The following is a 9,826-nucleotide window of genomic DNA, read 5'->3' as shown; positions in this document are numbered from 1 at the left end:
CCCAGCCTAGTTAGACTCAACGTAACGCCATCCCTAAGGCCGCTAACTGAAACTAAATAATTTATGAGCTGTCCATCTCATCTTAAGTAGATGATTAACTTGACCCATTAGCATCAGTGGAGATGAATGACTGCATTAACAGCTTATCTATTTTTGATAACTAGATAAAGGTTCTCTAGTGATATATATATATATATATATATATATATATATATATATATATATATATATATATATATATATATATATATGTATATACTAACCCCCATCAACTAGGATCGAACCCGGGTCCCCTACGTAGAAGGCGGGAGCGCTACCGTTAGGCTATGATCACCCCTAAAAGGGAAATGACTATTCGAGTACTTGTGTAATGGATTACCCTTCGTCTCACGATGGTGAGACCCGGGTTCGACCCTGGCTGTTGGAGGTTAGTATTCAATATGATAGTTCGCGTTCACATGCACTATTTACGTATGTGAACGAATGGGGCCTTTGTTGTCTTTTCCTAGCGCTACCTCGCACACATGAGGGGGGAGGGGGATGTTATTCCATGTGTGGCGAGGTGGCGATGGGAATGAATAAAGGCAGACAGTGTGAATTGTGTGCATGCGTATATATGTATGTGTCTGTGTGTGTATATATATGTGTACATTGAGATGTATAGTTATGTATATTTGCGTGTGTGGACGTGTATGTATATACATGTGTATGGGGGTGGGTTGGGCCATTTCTTTCGTCTGTTTCCTTGCGCTACCTCGCAAACGCGGGAGACAGCGACAAGCTCTTGATGGCACCATTTTTGAGCCACTGTTCCATGAAAGGTGTGGTAATACCCCAGGAGTCCTCTTCGCCTATCCCACTGCCTCTTAGTGCGTCTCTTCATCTATCCCAGTGCCTCTAACTACACCTGTTCTGTCCCAATGCCTCTCACAATGCCTATTCTGTCCCACTGCTTCCCCTAACTATACCACCTAATCTATCCCACAGCCTCTAACTACACCTCCTAATCTATCCCACTGCCTCTAATTGCATCTCCTAATCTATCCCACTGCCTCTAACTGCACCTCTTAGCCTATCCCACTGCCTCTAACTGCACCTCTTAGCCTATCCCACTGCCTCTAACTACATCTCCTAATCTGCTCCCCTGCCTCTAACTATGCCTCCTAATCTCTTCCACTGCCTCGAACGTAAACCAACCAGTCCAGTATGCATTGGAATATTCGCCACCACTTTCTCCTCTTCTCGATGGTTTACCATATTGACTTTAGTTTACGTCCTGTGAGTGTAAACTCAGACAAGGCGCTTTTGGAGATAGATTGGCTCCCCTCTTCCTCCTCCCCTTCCTCCTCCCCTCCTCCCCATCAGCATTATAAGTAATATTATAAGTAACAACAACAACCCCCTCTTCCCCTTTCCCCCAACCCCCCTTTTTTTCTCTTCTTCCTTCTTCTGGACCTGGGGAAATATGTATGAGGGTTGAGTAAACCTTGAATAATATTCCTTGCCTGGTCGAGAGAGAGAGAGAGAGAGAGAGAGAGAGAGAGAGAGAGAGAGAGAGAGAGAGAGAGAGAGAGAGAAAGAACACTTTTCCTAGGGCTGCGTGCATAAGTTTACTTAACGCTGCGCAAGGGAGAGCGAGACGCCAGACGCATTGACAAGCGGACTGGACTGAGTTAAAACGAGTCTAAACAAAGAAAAATATGAAAAGAAAAAAACGCTAAATAAAGAAAAATGAAAAAATAACGCTCACTGAATGCAAATATCACCTTTGTGGATACCGAAAATTGGTATCATTGATCGAATGATACTCGTAGATCAGTTTATGTCAACTCTCTTAACTATGTGTTTGCATTTCGAGGCCAAATCACTTGAAATACGCTACATGGTCTAAGAAAGCTTGCCGCTAGATCGTAAAGCGACCCGCTAAGATACGCTAGATTTAGCGGTGGGGGAATAATTAGCTATGATGGCAACGCTGATAGTGAGAACTTGGTATCATGTCAATAAACACAGGTTCGGCTGCCTGACATTAAAGTCTTTTCTCTCTTAATCTCTCTCTCTCTCTCTCTCTCTCTCTCTCTCTCTCTCTCTCTCTCTCTCTCTCTCTCTCTCTCTCTCCCTCTCTCTCCGCTCTACAATCTTTGCACGGAGACGTGAGCAACATAGGAGAAAAAAAAAAAATCGTTTTGTGAAGGTCTCTGCATACGACAGTTTTACCGAAAAATGGCAGCGTGCGCTTCGCAGGGCACTGACGAGGAGCTTCACTGGCAGACGTAAGATGAACGCACATCTTGATCGATACACTGCTTTCTCCTGAACTTTATCTTCATTTTTGTATTAATTAATTCAGGTGGTAAATCAATACGTCTGTATCACTGCATTTAGATTCGCCTGGTATATTTAGATACATTATTACACACACACACACACACACACACACACACACACACACACCTGGCTTAGGCTGGGGTGTATATACATATATATGGAGTAAAGACACGTACATACATACAAGGTTATGAAACTGGGCACCGCCAGTGTAAAACTTTCTTCTCTCCAAAAACACACAAGATTATGATCAACACTTATCCTCATACAGGCAATGATCATTATGATCAACAGCGTTTTTCAGAAGCTCACCCACACACAACGGGACAAAAAGGAGAGAGAGAGAGAGAGAGAGAGAGAGAGAGAGAGATGATGGGGGTCAAGGACACACACGGACATGACCACTCGTCTTCTCTGGCTGGCTGTGACACGCAAGCGACCCCCCTTCTTCCTCACCGTAGGATCAACCGTAGAGTGGAGGGCTGGAGGTGACTTGAATTGGGCAGTTCTAGAGGTAAGGAGGTAAAAAAAAAATGGGGGTGTGAGGTTGGGTTGGGTTGGGCTTCGAAAGCAACTGGGTTGAGAGGAGATGGCATCGCTAGATCGATTGGTAGAGGAAGGAGAGGTAAGGGGGTAAAAAAAAAGGGGGGATGTGGGTGGGTTGGGCTTCGAAAGCAACTGGGTTGAGCAGGAGATGGCAGAGGAAGGAGAGGTAAGGGGGTAAAAAGAAAAAAGGGGGTGTGGGTGGGTTGGGTTTCGAAAGCAACTGGGTTGAGCAGGAGATGGCATCGCTAGATCGATTGGTAGAGGAAGGGTGAGATAAAAAGGCCAGGATAGCCACGGGGACGAAACGCAGACGAACCTCCCCATGGACCACTTCTTCGAGCGAAAGTGGGGCTTTAAATGGGATTAGAAACGAGATCGAACAGTGGAGTGGGAGGTGATGATAGGTCCGAGAGCCCGATGGCTTGTTCAAGATGACTGTTAATGGGAAGGGCGGACATAGTAGTACGGGGATGAATTACGTGGTAGTAAACTGCATTATAGAAAACGTGGGTGATGTGAGTTACTGATTGAAGTACACCTGGTTGAAGGTACACGACGAAGAAAATTGGTTATCATAAAGCCAGCTCATGGTTGAGCGGGAAGGATGGATACAATGCTTTAGGTCTGGTTCTCTCAGTGTTGGCTGCTACGTTGGGTGGAGGTGAGGAGAGAGATAGATAGATAGATAGATAGATAGATAGATAGATAGAGAGAGAGAGAGAGAGAGAGAGAGAGAGAGAGAGAGAGAGAGAGAGAGAGAGAGAGAGAGTTGGGAGTCAATGGCTCAGAAGTTTCATAATTGAGTAAGATGTTACCTTCACAAAGGTGGGGAAAAACTGGAGATTGAGAAGCTCCCAGAACTGACTTTCGGGGCTGCGAAGAGAGAAAGGGGAAAGTCTGACACACACACACGCACACGCAAACACACACACACACACAAGATTGGGGCCCCACGTATGCAAAACACTCTCCCCAAACAGTACAGGTAAATATTTACATAAACACACAATCTGGCCACAAATACACAATCTCACTTTTTTCTTTCTAGTATGTCGGAGAGTACTACCTCGCAAGTTACTTGATACTAAAAGAAAAAAGTACCGGGATCGACGTGCTGCCACTGGATTGAACCAGGACATGTGAAGCGTCTGGGGTAAACCATGGAAAGGTCTGCGGGGCCTGGATGTGGAAAGGGAGCTGTGGTTTCGATGCATTACACATGACAGCTAGAGACTGAGTGTGAACGAAAGTGGCCTTTGTTGTCTTTTCCTAGCGCTCTCTCTCTCTCTCTCTCTCTCTCTCTCTCTCTCTCTCTCTCTCTCTCTCTCTCTCTGTGGAGTAAAGTTACCGACTGTGAATCGACAAAAGCCCTCCTGGGATCGGGAACACATGCGTTCGAAACTGAGCGTGGTAGTCGGCCTACTCCCAACCCAGGTGTTCATCCTCCCCCTAGGAGCTCTATGACCCGTGGTCCATAGCGATGGACGTATTACAAAAGCAAAAGAGGAGATAGAAGGGTGAGGCATTTCTCTGTTTTCTAAACTTCCTTCTATTTGTCTTTTTTTGCTTCTTTCTGTTCTTATTTTGCATAGCTTCCTAGCTAGTCAGTCCAATGCAGTAGTCTTTTATGGATAAACCTACCTGTTCTTTCCCTTACTCTCTATGTCCTCTACATTAATCACTTTCCCTTATCTACATCTACTGCCTCCTGCTGCAACGCGTCTACAAGCTTCAGCTAATATTTCCTCCCCTCATCACCTCTCCCACTCGTTCTCTTTCTCGCACCGAACACAATTCCCATCACATGAATTGGACCTTTGTCATATCTCGGATTATTACCTAAATTCAATATTCCTGGGACGCAATTCATGCCCATATCTCTCTCTAAACGATACTGGTTTTTCCCTCCGTTCAATTTCAGAACGCCAGAGTTCACCCCTACAGTAACATAAATGACTATACTCGGCATGACCCATATCCTATAGTCTCTCCCAGAGAACCCCCCTCATGATCAACAATACAAGTTATGCTTCATAAAAGCCTGGAGTGTTGTGTTGGTGCTGCAGTTATTGCTCTTGTGAGCCGATGTTTCATATGACCCCGGAATGGAGTACTGCTCACATGGATTGGGAGGTTCTTAACTTCACTTTAGTAGCCTGTATGGAATCAGAAATCCTTCCATCTCACTATTTAACCGGACATCACGTCTTTCCAACCATCTCATCTCTATCCACCACACTGCAATAATGTTGTCTTCTCTCTAATACACGGAGATTACTTGTTCTCATGATCTGTATTCATGTGTCGTGAGACCCATGTCTCGCGTCTGGCTGCTCCCTCCTATAGTTTTTTCCTTTGCATGGCATGGAGACCAGCCACACGAGGATGGACCGTTATAATGGACTCTCATCTTTATCTTGCCTCTGAGAGTCAGATTTACAGAGACCTAAAGAGTTCTGATTAATGTCCTTATTCTTCCTTACACTATTTCGCTTTCGCACGAAATGCCTCACGAATTGAGGGATATTTCTTTTTTCTTTTTTTCATATTAGCTGAGACAGCACGGGCAACTGAATGCTCTAATGAAGGCTATTTCATCAACACACTCTCTCTCTCTCTCTCCCTACACACACACACACACATATATATACATATATACATACACACGCATATATATATACATATATATGTGTGTGTGTGTGTGTGTGTGTGTGTGTGTGTGTGCCCGAGCTCAAGCTAGGTACCCATTCTGTCAACCAGCCCCTAAGGAAGGATGAACAGCTGGGTTGACTATGGACCGGCTACCGTAACCAGGACTCGAACCTGTGCTAACTCGACACTGAGGTGGCCGCAAATGCATCACGGTCAGCTACGCTATACCACTATACCACGGAGGTCCATATAACACATAATGCCCCTACTTTGACAGTAGGATTCGAACCGCTACTATTTAAGTGTGAGAGTTGGGGAGGTCCCATATCTACATGTTCTATCTCCAACTCTCTCTAATCTCTTCTCACGTGACCTCCCTCCACCCTCAGCAGACTACAATGTGAGAGACATTACACAAACAAAAACAAACATGCTGGCGCTACATCACACAAATGGGAGACGAGGATCCTCAAACTCAGTGTCTGCATCGCCACTGAAACCCACTGTCACCCACTTAACAACCCCTGAGATACATAAATCCAAGATGCCTTAATTGATAAACCATCCACACTGAGACGATGATAATGATAATGATAATAATGATAATGATAATAACAATAATGATGATGTTTGAAGATATAATAATGATACTAATAATAATGATAATAACACTAATGATAATAACAATAATAACAATAATAACAATAGAAGCATCAATAAAAAACATACCTATTTACTTACACTGCTTATAAATGAAAATCTAAACCATTTCTCTCTAACATAAAACGACCAATAATACGCTAACAACTCCACCTACTTTGTCATGGGTCTCGAAGCCTCGTTCAGTGTGATTTGCCACTTGCATCAGACGCGCCAATATAACTTCGATGAAAAAAACCACTTTCTCCTTCATTGCCATCCAACTTGTTTATCCAAATGGAAGGCACTTTAATATATATTTTTGGTGGGTGGATGCCATTTGCTGTCTACCGTAACGAACGCTTGAGATTTTTCACGGCTTCAATAATTGCACGTTTACGTCTTTCGAATGTCTGTACACCAGCGGGATATGCTTTAAGACTGTCAGTCATTTGTTACGTAAAGTGTTTTCTCAACGTGACGGTCAACTAATGCCCGAAATACGGATGGCAAGCAATTTTTACAAACACAATCTCGAACAAACACAGACACTCTGGCTACATCCATATGACGCCAGTGATCTGGGTGTACTGCATTGAACTGGGGGGGGCCACTGTGGCTGTGTTACCCAGGAAGTGTAACTAACCCAGACCACATAATATCTCTATAGAGTTCTCCAAATGTTGCCACTAGCGCCATCTGATCGGTGAGCCTTGTGAACTAAAAGGATGTGGAGAACGGTCGAAGTATACTGTACACTCAACTGATTTGTGACAGTCTTAGAAAATGTGTTTGATCAGAAGGATAACTCTCATATTCTTCTTTTACTATACGTTATGTTTCTAGTATGTATGATTCATAGGGTAACACGTTCAGTTCAGCATTCACAGAAAAAAACCTGACTGTGTAAGGTCACATATTCATTACCGTTCTAAATAAGATAAGAGTCAAACACCATTATTTACATACACGTTTCTATACCTTCTACGTACATGGAAGTCTTGAATTCACTGATGAAGAGCTTTAGGATAGCTATAATACTGGATTAAAGTTAAGGTATCCTGGATTATTCTTCGATAAACCTCTTGATCTGACAGGGAAATCATTTGATAAAGTTAAATAACCATCCCTCAATCATGTGATATGAAGACTCGTTCAATTCTGTCTATAGTAATAGCTACACTCTAGTTCCTCACTTACTTTGCGATCCTTAAACGTGAGTGTAGCTTTCAGCAATACCATCGCCGTGGTTGTGGCGGTTCAGCATTACCGACTGTGCTTATAGGCAAATGATGGTAAGCTGTCCGGCTGCACGCCACTGCCATAGGTCCAGAGCGAGTGGGAATTCTCCCTCTCTTTCCTCAGGGCAGATGGCTGAGGCAAGGGTTCTAGACATGTTATAGTTGATCTCACTGTGCCTGGCGAGTCAGTAAACAGAACTTTAGGGACCTATGTAGGCCATGTTGGTCATCCCGCTTCTCCGTCAAAGATACGCTGGTGTTCAAGGGCAGATAAGCGGTGTTCCACTCTGAAACCGAGAAGAGCATCTGTTAGCGTTTCAGACACCGCTTGGCTCGCGGCTGCGGTGGATGAAGGGAAAGTTGGGCCAGCCATCTATAGGGAGGCGTAGGCATCTATACTGTAGTTTGTGTCTTCCATCCTTATTAAGTCGTCTGTCTATTTAGAGTTAAGATTAACTCAACAACCCTGGCGCTTGATTAAAAGGGGGTCACTAAGGAGACAGCATGTGGAGCTAGATGAAGGGGGGTTACTATGGAGAATGCTGTCGCCCAGGTTGATGGTCAGGGCTCCTGGCAGTATAGGAGAGAGAGAGAGAGAGAGAGAGAGAGAGAGAGAGAGAGAGAGAGAGAGAGAGAGAGAGGCTGTCGAGTTCATCACAGGTGATGATCTCACACTTGGAAGGATTGAGAAAGAGACAATCCGATTCGCCAAGTTAATTCACAAAGGCCAGACTGGGGAACTCCGCCGTGCCAGCTAAGGTCCCACTCAACCACGGACCCAATACTCAGCTCACACGACAGTCGGTCTATGAAGGTCAGGCAAAACAGAAGAGGTTCAAAAGAGGGAGAGGAGGAGGGAAGGTGGGTCGTGGGTCTCGCCTTGCGGGACTCCTTCAGCTGAATCGACCTCGTAGTCGACCATAGGGAGAAGCATCGACCTTTTGATGAGTAAAAAAGCTATCAACAGCTTCCAGGAAGGGCTGGATGATAAAGGAACACGCTCAGAAGGTTACCGATATAGCTGGAAAAAGAAGAAAAGGAAAGTGGACCATAGCTACTCACGCTAGTTTTACGAAACGACAAGACAGTAATCATATGATGGAGTGGGGTCTTTCCCGACTCTTGCTGGGCGTCGTTAATGACGATGGCACACAAGTGGTTCATTTTTGGTAGCGCAAACCGAGCTACAGGGAGCCAAAAAATCATTAAGGCTTAAGGAAAGTGGGTCAAGGTTTGAAGTCAGGCTGGGCGAGTTGATAAGTCGGATTGCAATTTTTTTTTAATGTTATCCGAGACGGCACTGGCAGCTGAGGGCCTAATTAAGGCCATCCCATTAACGATATATATATATATATATATATATATATATATATATATATATATATATATATATATATATATATATATATATATCGTTCACCCTAAGGGTGGATGAACAGCTGGGTTGACTGTGGACCGACTGCCAGGAACGCTAACCGCTACACAAACGCTAACCGCTACACGTTAAGTCTTAACTTATTTACCAGTCTTACTTTAATCAAAGTCATGACGAGAAAATAGTGAAAAAATAAAAGAAAAATTCTTGGCAACCGACGATTATGATGTTATCTTTGAAGGTCAAAGTGTCGTGGAACAGACAATTGCTTTGAAGATATTGATAGCCATCACGAAAGGACAATGGAGTCTTTCACCCTTCTACCAATCAGAGACACAGTTCTCGGACCCCTAGTCTTCAAGACACAGTTCTTGGACCACTAGCCTTCAAGACACAGTTCTTGGACCACTAGTCTTCAAGACACAGTTCTTGGACCACTAGCCTTCAAGACACAGTTCTTGGACCACTAGCCTTCAAGACACAGTTCTCGGACCACTAGCCTTCAAGACACAGTTCTTGGACCACTAGCCTTCAAGACACAGTTCTTGGACCACTAGCCTTCAAGACACAGTTCGCAGAAGATCTCAAGCCTATGGATCGTCTAGAGATCATCCAAGATGGTCGACAAGCATGTTATTGCCTTTACAGATAATAGCCTTAGGACGTCTCATCATACTTTTGAAGGAGAAACGAAGACATGTTCAAGAATTTCAACTAGCGAGATCCAAGATGAGATTTGACAGCCTCTACCATCAACACCTCGAGATGAGCGAAGACACATTCTTTTCCTCAAAGAACAACTGGTTTTTTTTGATGGCATTCGTCTGTCCTCCTTAGATAATGTCAAAGTAATTAGCCTCATGTCATCCGTAGAGTAGAAAAGGATGCCTCATAGACGTCTTGGCTGTGGTCGGTCGACTGGTTGAAGAAAAAGAGAGGGAAGAAGAGAAGAAATGAAGGCCTGGTTGCGTGATGTACACGCACAAACACACACACACACACACACACACACACACACATATATATATATATATATTATCCCTGG

Source organism: Panulirus ornatus, chromosome 53, assembly GCF_036320965.1.
Source record: "Panulirus ornatus isolate Po-2019 chromosome 53, ASM3632096v1, whole genome shotgun sequence".
Lineage (NCBI taxonomy): Eukaryota > Metazoa > Arthropoda > Malacostraca > Decapoda > Palinuridae > Panulirus > Panulirus ornatus.
Note: the sequence above shows the minus strand (reverse complement) of the source record.